Source organism: Haliotis rubra, unplaced genomic scaffold, assembly GCF_003918875.1.
Source record: "Haliotis rubra isolate DU_JTF1 unplaced genomic scaffold, ASM391887v1 Scf189, whole genome shotgun sequence".
NCBI classification, from domain to species: domain Eukaryota; kingdom Metazoa; phylum Mollusca; class Gastropoda; order Lepetellida; family Haliotidae; genus Haliotis; species Haliotis rubra.
The window spans coordinates 1,551,988-1,570,965 of record NW_025765880.1 but is presented as its reverse complement, the minus strand read 5'-3'; the positions used below and the strand labels follow the sequence as shown (position 1 = coordinate 1,570,965).

Genomic DNA, 18,978 nt, shown 5'->3' with positions numbered 1-18,978 from the left:
TGTTTTGTGGCCTGGACTATGTTTCGGTTTGTCAGCTCCATCGTTTTTGGCCAAGACTGCTTTGGTTTGTCAGCTGTGTTTTTTGTGGTCTTGACTGTGGCTTGTTTGGTCAGCTGTGTGTGTTGTGGCCTAGACTTTGTCTTGGTTTATCAGACCCGTGTTTTGTGGCCTATGCTGTGTCTTGGTTTGTCAGCTCCGTTCTTTGTGGCCTAGACTGTGTCTTGGTTTGTCACCTCCCCCGTTTTTGTGGCCTGGACTGTGTCTTGGTTTGTCAGCTGTATGTTGTGTGGCCAAGACTGTATCTTGGTTTGTCAGCCCCGTGTTTTGTGGCCTAGACTGTGTCTTGGTTTTGCATCATCGTGTTTTGTGGCCTTTACTGTGTCTTGGTTTCTCAGCTCCGTGTTTTGTGGCATGGACTGTTTTGGTTTGTCAGCTCCATGTTTTGTGGCCTGGACTATGTTTCGGTTATTCAGCTCCATCGTTTTTGGCCAAGACTGCTTTGGTTTGTCAGCTGTGTTTTTTGTGGTCTTGACTGTGGCTTGTTTGGTCAGCTGTGTGTTTTGTGGCTTGGACTATGTCTTAGTTTGTCAGCTCCGTGTGTTGTGGCCTAGACTTTGTCTTGGTTTATCAGACCCGTGTTTTGTGGCCAATACTGTGTCTTGGTTTGTCAGCTCCGTTCTTTGTGGCCTGGACCGTGTCTTGGTTTGTCACCTGTGTGTTGTGTTTTGTTTCCTAGACTGTGTCTTGGTTTGTCAGCACCCTGTCTTGTGCCCTAGACTGTTTTTGGTTTGTCAGCTCCGTCTTTTGTGGCGTGGACTGTGTCTTGGTTTGCCAGCTGTTGCTGTGTGTTCAAGACTGTATCTTGGTTTGTCAGCTCCTTGTTTTGTGGCCTGGATTGTGTCTTGGCTTGTCAGCTCCGTGTTTTGTGGCCTAGACTGTGTCTTGGTTTGTCAGCTCCGTGTGTTGTGTTTTGGTGCCTAGACTGTGTCTTGGTTTGTCAGCTCCGTGTTTTGTTGTCTAGACTGTTTTTTGTTTGTGAGCTCCGTCTTTTGTGGCGTGGACTGTGTTTTGGTTTGTCAGCTGTTTGTTGTGTGTTCAAGACTGTATCTTGGTTTGTCAGCTCCTTGTTTTGAGGCCTGGACTGTGTGTTGGTTTGTCAGCTCCGTGGTTTGTGGCCTAGACTGTGTCTTGGTTTGTCAGCTGTGTGTTTTTGTTGCCTGGGCTGTGTCTTGGTTTGTCAGCACCGTGTTTTGTGGTGTAGGCTGTTTCTTGGTTTGCCAGCTGTGTGTTTTGTGGCCTAGACTGCTTTCGTTTGTCAGCTGTGTGTTGTGCGGCCAAGACTGTATCTTGCTTTGTCAGCTCCATGTTTTGTGGCCTAGACTGTGTCTTGGTTGTGCATGATCGTGTTTTGTGGCCTTTACTGTGTCTTGGTTTCTCAGCTCCGTGTTTTGTGGCATGGACTGTTTTGGTTTGTCAGCTCCATGTTTTGTGGCCTGGACTATGTTTCGGTTTGTCAGCTCCATCGTTTTTGGCCAAGACTGCTTTGGTTTGTCAGCTGTGTTTTTTGTGGTGTTGACTGTGGCTTGTTTGGTCAGCTGTGTGTTTTGTGGCTTGGACTATGTCTTAGTTTGTCAGCTCCGTGTGTTGTGGCCTAGACTTTGTCTTGGTTTATCAGACCCGTGTTTTGTGGCCAATACTGTGTCTTGGTTTGTCAGCTCCGTTCTTTGTGGCCTGGACCGTGTCTTGGTTTGTCAGCTGTGTGTTGTGTTTTGTTTCCTAGACTGTGTCTTGGTTTGTCAGCACCCTGTCTTGTGGCCTAGACTGTTTTTGGTTTGTCAGCTCCGTCTTTTGTGGCGTGGACTGTGTCTTTGGTTTTTTGTGGCCAGCTGTTTGCTGTGTGTGTTTTGTGGCTGTATCTTGGTTTGTCAGCTCCTTGTTTTGTGGCCTGGACTGTGTCTTGGTTTGTCAGCTCCGTGTTTTGTGGCCTAGACTGTGTCTTGGTTTGTCAGCTGTGTGTTTTGTGGCCTGGACTGTGTCTTGGTTTGTCAGCTCCGTGTGTTGTGGCCTAGACTTTGTCTTGGTTTATCAGACCCGTGTTTTGTGGCCAATACTGTGTCTTGGTTTGTCAGCTCCGTTCTTTGTGGCCTGGACCGTGTCTTGGTTTGTCAGCTGTGTGTTGTGTTTTGTTGCCTAGACTGTGTCTTGGTTTGTCAGCACCCTGTCTTGTGGCCTAGACTGTTTTTGGTTTGTCAGCTCCGTCTTTTGTGGCGTGGACTGTGTCTTGGTTTGCCAGCTGTTGCTGTGTGTTCAAGACTGTATCTTGGTTTGTCAGCTCCTTGTTTTGTGGCCTGGACTGTGTCTTGGCTTGTCAGCTCCGTGTTTTGTGGCCTAGACTGTGTCTTGGTTTGTCAGCTGTGTGTTTTGTGGCCTGGACCGTGTCTTGGTTTGTCAGCTGTGTGTTGTGTTTTGTGGCCTAGACTGTGTCTTGGTTTGTCAGCACCGTGTTTTGTGGCCTGGTTTGTCAGCTCCTTGTGTTGTGGCCTAGACTGTGTCTTGGTTTGTCAGCTCCGTGTTTTGTGGCCTGGACTGTGTCTTGGTTTGTCAGCTGTGTGTTTTGTGGCCTGGACCGTGTCTTGGTTTGTCAGCTGTGTGTTGTGTTTTGTGGCCTAGACTGTGTCTCGGTTTGTCAGCACCGTGTTTTGTTGTCTAGACTGTTTTTGGTGTGTCACCTCCGTCTTTTGTGGCGTGGACTGTGTCTTGGTTTGCAGCTGTTTGTTGTGTGTTCAAGACTGTATCTTGGTTTGTGAGGCCCGTGTTTTGTGGCCTAGACTGTGTCCTGGTTTGGCATCATCGCGCTTTGTGGCCAAGACTGTTTTGGTTTGTCAGCTCAGTGTTTTGTGTCCTGGAATGTGTCTTGGTTTGTCAGCTCCGTGTTTGTGGTTTAGACTGTGTCTTGGTTTGTCAGCTCCGTGTTTTGTGGCCTGGACTGTGTCTTGGTTTGTCAGCTGTGTGTTGTGTGGCCAAGACTGTATCTTGGTTTGTCAGCCCCGTGTTTTATGGCCTAGACTGTGTCTTGGTTTTGCATCATCGTGTTTTGTGGCCTAGACTGTGTCTTGGTTTCTCAGCTCCGTGTTTTGTGGCATGGACTGTTTTGGTTTGTCAGCTCCATGTTTTGTGGCCTGGACTGTGTCTTGGTTTGTCAGCTCCGTGTTTTGTGTGGACTGTGTGTTGGTTTGTCAGCTGTGTGTTTTGTGGCCTGGACCGTGTCTTGGTTTGTCAGCTGTGTGTTGTGTTTTGTTGCCTAGACTGTGTCTTGGTTTGTCAGCTCCGTGTTTTGTTGTCTAGACTGTTTTTTGTTTGTCAGCTCCGTCTTTTGGCGTGGACTGTGTTTTGGTTTGTCAGCTGTTTGTTGTGTGTTCAAGACTGTATCTTGGTTTGTCAGCTCCTTGTTTTGTGGCCTGGACTGTGTCTTGGTTTGTCAGCTCCGTGTTTTGTGGCCTGGACTGTGTCTTGGTTTGTCAGCTCCGTGTGTTTTGTGGCCTGGACTGTGTCTTGGTTTGTCAGCTCCGTGTTTTGTGGCCTAGACTGTGTCTTGGTTTGTCAGCTCCGTGTTTTGTGGCCTGGACTGTGTCTTGGTTTGTCAGCTGTGTGTTGTGTGGCCAAGACTGTATCTTGGTTTGTCAGCTCCGTGTTTTATGGCCTAGACTGTGTCTTGGTTTTGCATCATCGTGTTTTGTGGCCTAGACTGTGTCTTGGTTTCTCAGCTCCGTGTTTTGTGGCATGGACTGTTTTGGTTTGTCAGCTCCATGTTTTGTGGCCTGGACTATGTTTCGGTTTGTCAGCTCCATCGTTTTTGGCCAAGACTGCTTTGGTTTGTCAGCTGTGTTTTTTGTGGTGTTGACTGTGGCTTGTTTGGTCAGCCGGGTGTTTTGTGGCCTGGACTTTGTCTTGGTTTGTCAGCTGTGTGTTGTGGCCTAGACTTTTTGGTTTATCAGCCCGTGTTTTGTGGCCAATACTCTGTCTTGGTTTGTCAGCTCCGTTCTTTGTGGCCTGGACTGTGTCTTGCTTTGTCAGCTGTGTGTTTTGTGGCCTGAGCCGTGTCTTGGTTTGTCAGCTGTGTGTTGTGTTTTGTGGTCTAGACTGTGTCTTGGTTTGTCAGCCCCGTGTTTTGTGGCCTAGACTGTGTCTTGGTTTTGCATCATCGTGTTTTGTGGCCTTTACTGTGTGTTGGTTTGTCAGCTCCATGTTTTGTGGCCAGGACTGCTTTTGGTTTGTCAGCTGTGTGTTTTGTGGCCTGGACTATGTCTTGGTTTGTCAGCTCCGTGTTTGTTTTGTGGCCTAGACTGTGTCTTGGTTTGTCAGCTCCGTGTTTTGTGGCCTGGACTGTGTCTTGGTTTGTCAGCTGTGTGTTTTGTGGCCTAGACTGTGTCTTGGTTTGTCAGCTCTGTGTTTTGTGGCCTAGACTGTGTCTTGGTTTGTCAGCTCCGTGTTTTGTGGCCTAGACTGTGTCTTGGTTTGTGCTCCGTGTTTTGTGGCCTTGTGTCTTGGTTTGTCATGTTACTGTTCTTGGTTTCTCAGCTCCGTGTGTTTTTTGTGGCCTAGACTGTGTCTTGGTTTGTCAGCTCCGTGTTTTGTGGTCTAGACTGTTTTTTGTTTGTGAGCTCCGTGTTTGTGGCCTGGACTGTGTCTTGGTTTGTCAGCTGTTTGTTGTGTGTTCAAGACTGTATCTTAGTTTGTCAGCTCCTTGTTTTTAGGCCTGGACTTTGTCTTGGTTTATCAGACCCGTGTTTTGTGGCCAATACTGTGTCTTGGTTTGTCAGCTCCGTTCTTTGTGGCCTGGACTGTGTCTTGCTTTGTCAGCTGTGTGTTTTGTGGCCTGAGCCGTGTCTTGGTTTGTCAGCTGTGTGTTGTGTTTTGTGGTCTAGACTGTGTCTTGGTTTGTCAGCCCCGTGTTTTGTGGCCTAGACTGTGTCTTGGTTTTGCATCATCGTGTTTTGTGGCCTTTACTGTGTGTTGGTTTGTCAGCTCCATGTTTTGTGGCCAGGACTGCTTTGGTTTGTCAGCTGTGTGTTTTGTGGCCTGGACTATGTCTTGGTTTGTCAGCTCCGTGTTTAGTGGCCTAGACTGTGTCTTGGTTTGTCAGCTCCGTGTTTTGTGGCCTGGACTGTGTCTTGGTTTGTCAGCTGTGTGTTGTGTTTTGTGGCCTAGACTGTTTTTGGTGTGTCACCTCCATCTTTTGTGCCGTGGACTGTGTCTTGGTTTGCAGGTGTTTGTTGTGTGTTCAAGACTGTATCTTGGTTTGTGAGGCCCGTGTTTTGTGGCCTAGACTGTGTCCTGGTTTGGCATCATCGCGCTTTGTGGCCAAGACTGTTTTGGTTTGTCAGCTCAGTGTTTTGTGTCCTGGAATGTGTCTTGGTTTGTCAGCTCCGTGTTTGTGGTTTAGACTGTGTCTTGGTTTGTCAGCTCCGTGTTTTGTGGCCTGGACTGTGTCTTGGTTTGTCAGCTGTGTGTTGTGTGGCCGTGTTTGTCAGCTCCGTGTTTTATGGCCTAGACTGTGTCTTGGTTTTGCATCATCGTGTTTTGTGGCCTAGACTGTGTCTTGGTTTCTCAGCTCCGTGTTTTGTGGCATGGACTGTTTTGGTTTGTCAGCTCCATGTTTTGTGGCCTGGACTATGTTTCGGTTTGTCAGCTCCATCGTTTTTGGCCAAGACTGCTTTGGTTTGTCAGCTGTGTTTTTTGTGGTGTTGACTGTGGCTTGTTTGGTCAGCCGGGTGTTTTGTGGCCTGGACTATGTCTTGGTTTGTCAGCTGTGTGTTGTGGCCTAGACTTTGTCTTGGTTTATCAGACCCGTGTTTTGTGGCCAATACTGTGTCTTGGTTTGTCAGCTCCGTTCTTTGTGGCCTGGACTGTGTCTTGCTTTGTCAGCTCTGTGTTTTGTGGCCTGAGCCGTGTCTTGGTTTGTCAGCTGTGTGTTGTGTTTTGTGGTCTAGACTGTGTCTTGGTTTGTCAGCCCCGTGTTTTGTGGCCTAGACTGTGTCTTGGTTTTGCATCATCGTGTTTTGTGGCCTTTACTGTGTGTTGGTTTGTCAGCTCCATGTTTTGTGGCCAGGACTGCTTTGGTTTGTCAGCTGTGTGTTTTGTGGCCTGGACTATGTCTTGGTTTGTCAGCTCCGTGTTTAGTGGCCTAGACTGTGTCTTGGTTTGTCAGCTCCGTGTTTTGTGGCCTGGACTGTGTCTTGGTTTGTCAGCTGTGTGTTTTGTGGCCTGGACCGTGTCTTGGTTTGTCAGCTGTGTGTTGTGTTTTGTGGCCTAGACTGTGTCTCGGTTTGTCAGCTCCATGTTTTGTGGCCTAGACTGTGTCTTGGTTGTGCATGATCGTGTTTTGTGTCCTTTACTGTGTCTTGGTTTCTCAGCTCCGTGTGTTGTGTTTTGTTGCCTAGACTGGGTCTTGGTTTGTCAGCTCCGTGTTTTGTTGTCTAGACTGTTTTTTGTTTGTGAGCTCCGTCTTTTGTGGCGTGGACTGTGTTTTGGTTTGTCAGCTGTTTGTTGTGTGTTCAAGACTGTATCTTAGTTTGTCAGCTCCTTGTTTTTAGGCCTGGACTTTGTCTTGGTTTATCAGACCCGTGTTTTGTGGCCAATACTGTGTCTTGGTTTGTCAGCTCCGTTCTTTGTGGCCTGGACTGTGTCTTGCTTTGTCAGCTGTGTGTTATGTGACCTGAGCCGTGTCTTGGTTTGTCAGCTGTGTGTTGTGTTTTGTGGTCTAGACTGTGTCTTGGTTTGTCAGCCCCGTGTTTTGTGGCCTAGACTGTGTCTTGGTTTTGCATCATCGTGTTTTGTGGCCTTTACTGTGTGTTGGTTTGTCAGCTCCATGTTTTGTGGCCAGGACTGCTTTGGTTTGTCAGCTGTGTGTTTTGTGGCCTGGACTATGTCTTGGTTTGTCAGCTCCGTGTTTAGTGGCCTAGACTGTGTCTTGGTTTGTCAGCTCCGTGTTTTGTGGCCTGGACTGTGTCTTGGTTTGTCAGCTGTGTGTTTTGTGGCCTGGACTGTGTCTTGGTTTGTCAGCTGTGTGTTGTGTTTTGTGGCCTAGACTGTTTTTGGTGTGTCACCTCCATCTTTTGTGCCGTGGACTGTGTCTTGGTTTGCAGGTGTTTGTTGTGTGTTCAAGACTGTATCTTGGTTTGTGAGGCCCGTGTTTTGTGGCCTAGACTGTGTCCTGGTTTGGCATCATCGCGCTTTGTGGCCAAGACTGTTTTGGTTTGTCAGCTCAGTGTTTTGTGTCCTGGAATGTGTCTTGGTTTGTCAGCTCCGTGTTTGTGGTTTAGACTGTGTCTTGGTTTGTCAGCTCCGTGTTTTGTGGCCTGGACTGTGTCTTGGTTTGTCAGCCCCGTGTTTTATGGCCTAGAGTGTGTCTTGGTTTTGCATCATCGTGTTTTGTGGCCTAGACTGTGTCTTGGTTTCTCAGCTCCGTGTTTTGTGGCATGGACTGTTTTGGTTTGTCAGCTCCATGTTTTGTGGCCTGGACTATGTTTTGGTTTGTCAGCTCCATCGTTTTTGGCCAAGACTGCTTTGGTTTGTCAGCTGTGTTTTTTGTGGTGTTGACTGTGGCTTGTTTGGTCAGCCGGGTGTTTTGTGGCCTGGACTATGTCTTGGTTTGTCAGCTGTGTGTTGTGGCCTAGACTTTGTCTTGGTTTATCAGACCCGTGTTTTGTGGCCAATACTGTGTCTTGGTTTGTCAGCTCCGTTCTTTGTGGCCTGGGCTGTGTCTTGCTTTGTCAGCTCTGTGTTTTGTGGCCTGAGCCGTGTCTTGGTTTGTCAGCTGTGTGTTGTGTTTTGTGGTCTAGACTGTGTCTTGGTTTGTCAGCCCCGTGTTTTGTGGCCAGGACTGCTTTGGTTTGTCAGCTGTGTGTTTTGTGGCCTGGACTATGTCTTGGTTTGTCAGCTCCGTGTTTAGTGGCCTAGACTGTGTCTTGGTTTGTCAGCTCCGTGTTTTGTGGCCTGGACTGTGTCTTGGTTTGTCAGCTGTGTGTTTTGTGGCCTGGACCGTGTCTTGGTTTGTCAGCTGTGTGTTGTGTTTTGTGGCCTAGACTGTGTCTCGGTTTGTCAGCTCCATGTTTTGTGGCCTAGACTGTGTCTTGGTTGTGCATGATCGTGTTTTGTGTCCTTTACTGTGTCTTGGTTTCTCAGCTCCGTGTGTTGTGTTTTGTTGCCTAGACTGGGTCTTGGTTTGTCAGCTCCGTGTTTTGTTGTCTAGACTGTTTTTTGTTTGTGAGCTCCGTCTTTTGTGGCGTGGACTGTGTTTTGGTTTGTCAGCTGTTTGTTGTGTGTTCAAGACTGTATCTTAGTTTGTCAGCTCCTTGTTTTTAGGCCTGGACTTTGTCTTGGTTTATCAGACCCGTGTTTTGTGGCCAATACTGTGTCTTGGTTTGTCAGCTCCGTTCTTTGTGGCCTGGACTGTGTCTTGCTTTGTCAGCTGTGTGTTATGTGACCTGAGCCGTGTCTTGGTTTGTCAGCTGTGTGTTGTGTTTTGTGGTCTAGACTGTGTCTTGGTTTTGCATCATCGTGTTTTGTGGCCTTTACTGTGTGTTGGTTTGTCAGCTCCATGTTTTGTGGCCTTTACTGTGTGTTGGTTTGTCAGCTCCATGTTTTGTGGCCTGGACTATGTCTTGGTTTGTCAGCTCCGTGTTTTGTGGCCTAGACTGTGTCTTGGTTTGTCAGCTCTGTGTTTTGTGGCCTAGACTGTGTGTTGGTTTGTCAGCTCCGTGTTTTGTGGCCTAGACTGTGTGTTGGTTTGTCAGCTCCGTGTTTTGTGGCCTAGACTGTCAGCTCCGTGTTTTGTGGCCTAGACTGTGTGTTGGTTTGTCAGCTCCGTGTTTTGTGGCCTAGACTGTGTCTTGGTTTGTCAGCTCCGTTTTTTGTGGCCTAGACTGTGTCTTGGTTTGTCAGCACCGTGTTTTGTGGAATTAACTGTTTTTGGTTTGTCAGCTCCGTCTTTTGTGACGTAGACTGTGTCTCGGTTTGCCAGCTGTTTGTTGTGTGTTCAAGACTGTATCTTGGTTTGTCAGCTCCGTTGTTTTGTGGCCTGGACTGTGTCTTGGTTTGTCAGCTCCGTGTTTTGTGGCCTGGACTGTGTCTTGGTTTGTCAGCTGTGTGTTTTGTGGCCTGGTTTGTCAGCTCCGTGTGTTGTGGCCTAGACTGTGTCTTGGTTTGTCAGCTCCGTGTTTTGTGGCCTGGACTGTGTCTTGGTTTGTCAGCTGTGTGTTTTGTGGCCTGGACTGTGTCTTGGTTTGTCAGCTGTGTGTTTTGTGGCCTGGACCGTGTCTTGGTTTGTCAGCTCCGTGTGTTGTGTTTTGTTGCCTAGACTGTGTCTTGGTTTGTCAGCTCCGTGTTTTGTTGTCTAGACTGTTTTTTGTTTGTGAGCTCCGTCTTTTGTGGCGTGGACTGTGTTTTGGTTTGTCAGCTGTTTGTTGTGTGTTCAAGACTGTATCTTAGTTTGTCAGCTCCTTGTTTTTAGGCCTGGACTGTGTGTTGGTTTGTCAGCTCCGTGTTTTGTGGCCTAGACTGTGTCTTGGTTTGTCAGCTGTGTGTTTTGTGGCCTGGACTGTGTCTTGGTTTGTTAGCTCCGTGTTTTGTTGTCTAGACTGTGTCTTGGTTTGTCAGCTCCGTGTTTTGTGGCCTGGACTGTGTCTTGGTTTGTCAGCTGTGTGTTGTGTGGCCAAGACTGTATCTTGGTTTGTCAGCTCCGTGTTTTGTGGCCTAGACTGTGTCTTGGTTTTGCATCATCGTGTTTTGTGGCCTAGACTGTGTCTTGGTTTGTCAGCTCCGTGTTTTGTTGTCTAGACTGTTTTTTGTTTGTGAGCTCCGTCTTTTGTCGCGTGGACTGTGTTTTGGTTTGTCAGCTGTTTGTTGTGTGTTCAAGACTGTGTCTTAGTTTGTCAGCTCCTTGTTTTTAGGCCTGGACTGTGTGTTGGTTTGTCAGCTCCGTGGTTTGTGGCCTAGACTGTGTCTTGGTTTGTCAGCTGTGTGTTTTGTGTCCTGGACTGTGTCTTGGTTTGTTAGCTCCGTGTTTTGTCGTCTAGACTGTGTCTTGGTTTGTCAGCTCCGTGTTTTGTGGCCTGGACTGTGTCTTGGTTTGTCAGCTGTGTGTTGTGTGGCCAAGACTGTATCTTGGTTTGTCAGCTCCGTGTTTTGTGGCCTAGACTGTGTCTTGGTTTTGCATCATCGTGTGTTGTGGCCTAGACCGTGTCTTGCTTTGTCAGCTCCATGTTTTGTGGCCTGGACTGTGTTTCGTTTGTCAGCTCCATCTTTTGTGGCCAAGACTGCTTTGGTTTGTCAGCTGTGTGTTTTGTGGTCTTGACTGTGGCTTGTTTGGTCAGCTGTGTGTTTTGTGGCCTGGACCGTGTCTTGGTTTGTCGGCTGTGTGTTGTGTTTTGTTGCCTAGGCTGTGTTTTGCAGTGTCAGCACCGTGTTTTGTGGCCTAGATTGCTTTTTGTTTGTGTCAACTCCGTCTTTTGTGACGTGGACTGTGTCTTGGTTTGGCAGCTGTTTGTTGTGTGCTCAAGACTATCTTATTTTGTTAGCCCTGTGTTTTGTGGACTAGACTGTTTTTTAGTGTGTCAGCTCCGTCTTTTGTAGACAGGAATGTGTCTTGGTTTGCCATATGTTTGTTGTGTCGCTTTGACTGTGTCTTGGTTTGTCAGCTGTGTGCTGTGTGGCTTGGACTGTGTCTTGGTTTGACAGCCCTGTGTTTTGTGGCCAAGACTGTGTCTTGGTTTTCCATCATCGTGTTTTGTGACCTAGACTGTGGTTTGGTTTATCAGGTCTGTGTTTAGTGGCCTGGACTGATTGGTTTGTCAGCTCCATGTTTTGTGGCCAAGACTGCTTTGGTTTGCCATCTGTTTGTTTTGTGGTCAATACTGTATCTTGGTTTGTCAGCCCCGTTTTTGGTGGCCCAGACTTTGTCCTTGTTTGTCAGGTGTGTGTTTTGTGGCCTAGACTGTGTCTTGGTTTGTCAGCACCGTTTTTTGTGGCCTAGACTGTTTGTTGGTTTGGCAGCTCCGTGTTTTGTGGCCTGGACTCTGTTTTGGTTTGTCAGGTGTGTGTTTTGTGGCCTAGACTGTGTCCTGGTTTTTGAGCACCATGGTTTTGGGCGTAGACTGTGAGTTGGTTTGTCAGCTCCATGTTTTAGGGCCTAGACTGTGTCTTGGTTTGTCAGCTGTGTGTTGTGTGGCCTGGACTGTGTCTTGGTTTCTCAGCGGCGTGTTGTGTGGCCTGGTCAGTGTCTTGGTATATTAGCTGGGTGTTTTGTGGTCAAGACTGTATCTTGGTTTGTCAACCCCGTGTTTTGTGGCCTAGACTGTTTCTTGGTTAGTCAGCTCCGTCTTTTTGGGTGTGGACTGTGTCTTGGTTTTGCATGATCGGGTTTTGTGGCTTAGACTGTGGTTTGGTTTAGCGGCTCTGTGTTTTGTGGCATGGACTGTTTTGGTTTGTCAGCTCCATGTTTTGTGGCCTGAGCTGTGTCTTGGTTTGTCAGCTGTGTGTTTTGTGGCCTAAACTGTATCTTGGTTTCTCAGCACCATGTTTTGTGGCCTAGACTGTTTCATGGTTTGTCAGCTCCAAGTTTTATGGCCTACACTGTGTCCTGGTTTGTCAACTGTGTGCTGTGTGGCTAAGACGGTTTTGGTTTGTCAGCTTCGTGTTGTGTGGCTTGGACTGTGTCTTGGTTTGACAGCCCTGTGTTTTGTGGCCAAGACTGTGTCTTGGTTTTCCATCATCGTGTTTTTGAACCTAGACTGTGGTTTGGTTCATCAGGTCTGTGTTTAGTGGCCTGGACTGTTTTGGTTTGTCAGCTCCATGTTTTGTGGCCCAGACTGCTTTGGTTTGTCGGCTGTGTGTTTTGTGGCCTTGGAGTGCTGCTTGTTTGGTCATCTGTGTGTTTTGTGGCCTGGACTATGTCTTGGTTTGTCTGCTCCGTGTGTTGTGGCTTACACTGTGTCCTGGTTTATCAGTCCCGTGTTTTGTGGCCGATACTGTGTCTTGGTTTGTCAGGTCTGTGTTTTGTGGCCTAGACTGTGTCTTGGTTTGTCAGCTGTGTGTTTTGTGGCCTGGACCGTGTCCTGGTTTGTCAGCTGTGTGTTGTGTTTTGTTGCCTAGACTGTGTCTTGGGTTGTCAGCACCGTGTTTTGTGGCCTAGACTGTTTTTGTTTTGTAAGCTCCGTCTTTTGTGGCGTGGACTGTTTTGGCTTGTCAGCTGTTTGTTGTATGTTCAAGACTGTATCTTGGTTTTTCAGCTGTGTGTTTTGTGGCCTAGACTGTGTGTTGGTTTTGTATCATCGAGTTTTGTGGCCTAGACTGTTTTTGTTTTGTAAGCTCCGTCTTTTGTGCCGTGGACTGTTTTGGCTTGTCAGCTGTTTGTTGTGTGTTCAAGACTGTATCTTGGTTTGTCAGCTCCGTGTTTTGTGGCCTAGACTGTTTTGGTTTGTCGGCTCCATGTTTTGTGGCCTAGACTGTGTCTTGGTTTGTCAGCTGTGTGTTTTGTTGCCTAGGCTGTGTCTTGGTTTGTCAGCCCCGCGTTTTGTGGCCTAGACTGTGTCCTGGTTTGTCAGCTCCCTGTTTTAGGGCCTAGAGTGTGTCTTGGTTTGTGAACTGTGTTATTTGAGCCCTGGACTGTATCCTGGTTTGTCAGCTCCGTGTTTTGTGGTCGAGACTGTGTCCTGGTTTGTCAGCTGTGTGTTGTGGGTTGGATTGTGACTTGGTTTGTCAGCCCTGTGTTTTGTGGCCTGGGCTGTGTCTTGGTTTGTCAGCTCCGCGTTTTGTGGCCTAGACTGTGTCTTGGTTTTGCAGCATCGTGTTTTATGGCCTAGACTGTGGTTTGGTTTATGAGGGCTGTGTTTTCTGGCCTGGACTGTTTTGGTTTGTCAGCTCCATGTTTTGTGACCAAGACTGTGTCTTGGTTTGTCAGCTCCATGTTTTGTGGCCTGGGCTGTGTCTTGGTTTGTGAGCTCTGTGTTGTGCGCCTAGACTGTGTCCTGGTATGTCAGCTCCATGTTTTAAGGCCTAGACTGTGTCTGGGTTTGTCAGCTATGTGTTGTGTGGCCTGGACTGTGTCTTGGTTTCTCAGCTCCGTGTTGTGTGGCCTGGTCTGTGTGTTGGTATGTGAGCTGAGTGTTTTGTGGCCTGGACTTTGTCTTGGTTTGTCAAATCCGTGTTTTATGGCCTGGACTGTGTTTTGGTTTGTTAGCTGCGTGTTTTGTGGCCTAGACTGTGTCTTGGTTTGTCAGCTGTGTGTTTTGTGGCCTGGACTGTGTCTTGGTTTGCCAGCTCCATGTTTTGTGTCCTGGACTTTTTTTTTTTTTGTCAGCTGTGTGTTGTGTGTCCTAGACTGTGTCTTGGTTTGTCAGCCCCGTGTTTTGTGGCCTAGACTGTGTCTTGGTTTGTCAGCTCCATGTTTTGTGGTCTAGACTGTGTCTTGGTTTGTCAGGTCTGTGTTTTGTGGCCTGGACTGTGTCTTGGTTTGTCAGCTTCGTGTTCTGGCGAGGAGTAAACGTCTGGTACCTGCATCTATTCAATCCTTCCTCCCACTTTAACTTGACACGCCATGAGATGAATAACAATCTGTCTTGCGTTTTGGTCAGGGTGTATTTGTATATGCTGAGAGGGTCGGGTTCGGCAAGTTACCAATGCATGCGGCCGTAATAAAGGTTCTACATTTGATTGATGTGAAGCAACAGAAGGAGGATACATGCACTAATGCAACCAGAGACACACGATATAAGCTGCGCAGTATTTATTGAACTGCATATTCTAAATATTCCTGACTTCAATTTGAGACAACTCTCCTATGAAGACATCTACGAGAAGTCCTGAAAGGTCAGGTAGTTTCAGCACACCCAGAAACAGTCCCCTGGCGAGCCACTACCTATGAAGGACATTGTCTCGCCTCGTCTCCTGCAGTTTATATAAAAAGTCAATCGATCTGAGATAGGGGCGTAGCAGCTGATTTCTGTTGTTGACTGGGCCATGACGTCACTCCCCAAGCACCCCACAGCCACAAAGACGAGTGCAACGAAAGCAAATCCCCTCATGTTTGCCTGTTGAAAAAGTAAATACACAAGGAAATTATTGTTTTTAACGGATCTGTTGTTTGAATAACCATGTAACAAATAAACGCATTACTAATCTTTTACCCGCAGCAAAGAAGGTACACACCATGTCCAAAAGGATGCATAGTTAACATGGGCATACGTGCTGTTTTGTCCATTGTCTGTGCAAACCATTCAAATATATTGCAGTGACAACTCTGTTTTCCGGGAACAAAAGTAAAACAAACACGATGCCTGTCGACTTTCATTGCACAATTTACTCTTCAGCCCAAACGCCCTTTTAGTAGGCTTTCACAGTTAATTTGTATTTTTAAATTACAACCATTAAATCCGTACGTCTTGAACGACTATGTGGTTATTCCTAACATTTCCAAATAATTTGACGAGAAGTTCGATTCTTCCAACCATGAGTTCAATGTCCGTTGTCGCATAGAACTCCTTGATTCACGCGTGTAACGATTCACACTTGTCATCAAAGGTTCCATCGTTACCGTGCATAGTTGCATACATTGCTCGATCTGAGATCGCCGGTTTGTGTCCTTGAAACGTTCGGACCATGCCTGTTCGGCAGTTAAATTAAATCGGTAGAAGTCTACAACCTTGGTTTTGATACAAAATTAAGCTGAAATGCCCTTAAATACCGAACGTCTTTTCTTACGGTTATAAACAGCTGAAATGTAAAGTACAGAGGAGCAAGTGCAACCTTCATGCAGAGAGGTTCGCTCCCAAGTAAAACAAGATGCCCATATGGGTTTGAACACCTCAGCAGAGCTTGCCTCGCCTTCGGCCTTTGCACATTGTAGTCATTTTCTTATCCGCGAGTAAAAAATGATCATTGGCGCACTGGGGTTGCCTTGGTATGAGAGGGATGAAGGATTAAAACGTACCCTTCTTTCTCTCAACAAAGTACATGTGATAACGGACATCAATCAATCTTTATTTCAGTACTTAAAAAGGCCACAGGCCTGTAGTACATTTAGAGTTTACATGAGTAGATAGAAGTCATTTGAAAAATTCTTTTCTGCAACAATACTTTTTCTTAATCTCATAGCGAAATAGATGTACATTGCCAGATTCTGTAATAGTGATGTGGTAGTATCTGTTAATAGTGAAATTAATTTTCTTACACTTGGATGCTTATCATAGTATGGCTTTAAGTAGTTCGTTCGTAGAGTCGTATAAACAGGACAGATAAGAAGGAAATGTAGTTCATCCTCAACAGTACTCATATTACATAACTGACATATTCTGTTTTCTCTTTGTATACCTGCATACCTGCCAGTTTCAATAAATTCTTCATGGGAAGAGCAACGAAAACGAGAGAGAGCTATACGGAACTTCTTTACGCCGATTTTTGCTAAATAGTCTTCAAAACGTATGTCCGATTTCCATTGATTATAGTATAAACATTTTGTGGATAGAAGTAGTGATTCCGACCAAGACTGGAAATAGATATCTTTCATTCTTTGCGTAAATGATATGATAAAATTGGTATGCAACTGAACATTGTGATCACACCACACATAACCATAACCAGTTTTGTACAACAACTCCCTAATATCACTCACCCAATTTCTTTTCCCATTTTCATCATACAATTTCATCATATCATAACATTTTTTCGGAAACCTATGGCATGGCATATGCAGTAATCTTACCCAATACTTTATGGCTTTAATGGAAGAGTATATAAACAAAGGGAATGTACCTAATTCTCCGTAAACCATCCTATTACATGTGTTCGGTTTTACGCCAAGAAACTTTTTGCATGCATATATATGAACTCTTTCCATACTGTCATATTGTTGTAATCCCCATATTTCAGAGCCATATAGAAGTATTGGACTTATCTTCATATCTAATATTTTAAAGAATGTGTTAAAGGACATTTCACCCAACGATCTCATATTTTTACAAACACCGATTAAGATTTTCAAGGCTTGTGCTGACGCTTGTTTTGTGTGTTTGGACCAGGAAAGGCTATTACAAAAATATACACCAAGATACTTATAAACACTGGTAGTTTTGAGTAGTTGCCCTTTCTAATACCATTTTTCTAATTTAGAGAGCTTTCCACCTTTCTTAAAGACGATAATTTTGGTTTTGTCTCTGTTTACACACAATTTATATTGGTCAGAAAATTTGTCTAATTCATCTATTTGTTTCTGTAAACCGCTAACGGTACTAGAGAATAGTACAATATCATCGGCAAAGAGTAGCAGAAATAGTTGTATTGTATCTGGGTGTAGTTGAATCCCATTCGTACATGTGTCACATATTTGTATTGCTAATTCATTAATGAAAAACGTAAAAAGGAAAGGGCTTAGAATACAGCCTTGTCTAACACCTAGTTCACTAATGAAAGGTTCAGATAATTCATGCTGATTCCTGACACACACTTTAACATTTTCGTATATACTCTTCAACATTTTATTCATTTACTACTAAGCCCGTGCGATTGTAGAAGTGTCCATAGTTTATCCCGCTGCACAGAATCGAAAGCCTTTGCAAAATCAACGAATAGTGCCTAGAACTTTCCACCTTTTCCGCCAATGCCGTAGACCTTACCGTGGACCTATCTTCACCCCTCATCATCGGCGTGAACGTCTACAGTGTGCCCTAGAACACCAAACCTGGCGATACAGACAATGGAAAACTGTTCTGTTCACAGATGAGAGTCCGTACTGCGTATCACATGCAGATGGCAGAACACGAATATGGCGACGACGAGGCCAGCGTTACTCAGACCAATGTGTTATGGAAAGAGACTCACTGGAAGGTGGAAGCATCATGGTATGGGGTGGAATAGGCCTGAACCAGAGAGTGGGTCCTGTGGTGTTCCAGAACCTTGATCCAGGGAGAGGAGGCGGCATAACAGCGGTGCGCTACATCGACCAAGCTCTCAGACCCCACGTCATACCACATTTCGCCAGTCACCGGAACAACATTTTCCAGCATGATAACGCTCGGGCCTATACTGCCAGAGCTACACGGTACAGAAAATCGGTGTCAACATTATGCAGTGACCCTTGGTCCCAATTGAACATCTTTGGGATGAAATTCAGAGGAGACTGAATAATGTCATACCAAGGCCGACCACAGCCGATTTATTGCTCCAGGCCTTTCTCAGAGCGTGGTTCCAGGTGCCAATGTCCTTCATCAATCGATTGGTGCACTCCGTGCATAGACGCGGTACTGCTGTCCTATCAAATTTTGAATTCGTTCTGTCGTTTTTTTTGCTGCTGAGTATATTACAAACTGAGTTCACTACAATGAGAAAGAAATTATTTTACCTTAAAGTGAACCCATCTGTAATATACTATTGTGCTATTGATTGCGTTTAATGTGTGCATTTCGGTACTTTCATTTATTTTGCTGTGAGTCCGTTTTCGTTGTTTATTCGCAGACCTGTGTATGAAATAATTAAAGATCGATTGTTTTCACTTCGTCCATTTTTTTGCTTTATACCGTACGCCCAAGCCAGTTACCGATATTTCCAACAGTGACAGTGACAGTAACAATAGCGTTTGAATGCATGTGAATTTTTTTTTTCTGAATATCCTAGCTGATTTCAAGATTTTGAAGAGGTACAAGTAAAATCCCTGTATGTTAGACCCTATTAGGGACAAAGATAACCAGGATGATCCCTTTCTTGGAAGCATGGATTACAAGTGATTTCAAAGTGCAATGGCTGTCGGATTCAATGATATTCCAGCTATATGGCGGCGGGTTGCAAATAATCGAATCTGGACCAGACAATCCAGTGATCAACCGCATGAGCATCGATCTACACAATTGGGAACCGATGACATATGTCAACCAAGTCAGCAAGCCAGACCACCCGATCCCGTTAGTCGCCTCTTACGACAAGCATTGGTTACTGAAGATCAATATTCTAACCCGGACATTCACGGGTCGACAAAAGTGTAACTTAAAAAGTCAGTACCCACGATTATGGATGTGTGAATACTTCAGGCAAACAACTTTGTTTAAGATAGGGAAAAACAGTATCGGATTAAATAGCAACTCATTCCTCAGCCCTCCGATAAGGATTTCTGAATCATTACATTTACATGCACATAAAAGAGATTACCGTTCACTTTTTGTCGTACTGAATAGCGTTGCCTATTTGTCAGCATTACGCCACATCAAATGCCACTACCGGCCACGCTGTTTGTGTGACGTAGACCAAATCGTCAACTCACTCGTGATACTGCCCTGCTATACATTTGACATATGGGTCTTTAGAAATGTCAACATTGGCATTTGCATGTCTGACTGGCATGAAGGGGAAGTGCAATGATACAATGAAGTTCCGATTCCAAGCACTGATTTACAGTTGGGCTGGTCACACACAAAGAACAGGCAGTGGACCCCTTGAGTTTGCATGCCGAGGAAAAGAGAAACAACATACTACTTACGCTATTACGAAGAACGCTGTTGAAGTCGATCTGGTTCGGGCGTGTTTGCTCCACGTCGAAATGCTGAAGCTTTTATATATGTGGTACGCGCTGTGGGCGTTAATCGTGACGTCATGGCGATGAGTCCCGGGAAAAGTCGGAGATGACCGATTGATTCTGAGGCCAACCACAACGTTTTTTCAGTTGTTGACATTTTACAAGCGCACGTCTTGTGATCTCCCACTGTCAACGCGGCTCGGCTATACTAATGGAGCGGCTAAACAGATAAAATGTGCATTGAATGGTGAAAGCATGAAATTTCGCACATTCATACACGAACATTTTAGTATATGGAGGCTCTCAAAATATACTGAGTCAAAAAAGAAACTTCACAAAATGTAATTTGAACAATAATGAATAATTTTTCTCTGATCTTTCGACTCTAGAAAAACGTTAGCAAAACCCACTCAAACCCATCC

The 18,978-nt window shown here is 45.7% G+C and overlaps 1 long non-coding RNA gene across 1 annotated transcript; it reads right to left on the bottom strand.

The window, feature by feature from the left end:
• Positions 1-13,768: 13,768 nt before the first annotated feature.
• LOC124274192 lies at positions 13,769-18,745 on the bottom strand. Its single transcript, XR_006897887.1, has 2 exons — positions 18,521-18,745; positions 13,769-14,087 (listed from the first exon to the last, which is right to left on the bottom strand). It is a non-coding gene; the product is annotated as an uncharacterized LOC124274192 (long non-coding RNA).
• Positions 18,746-18,978: the final 233 nt, after the last annotated feature.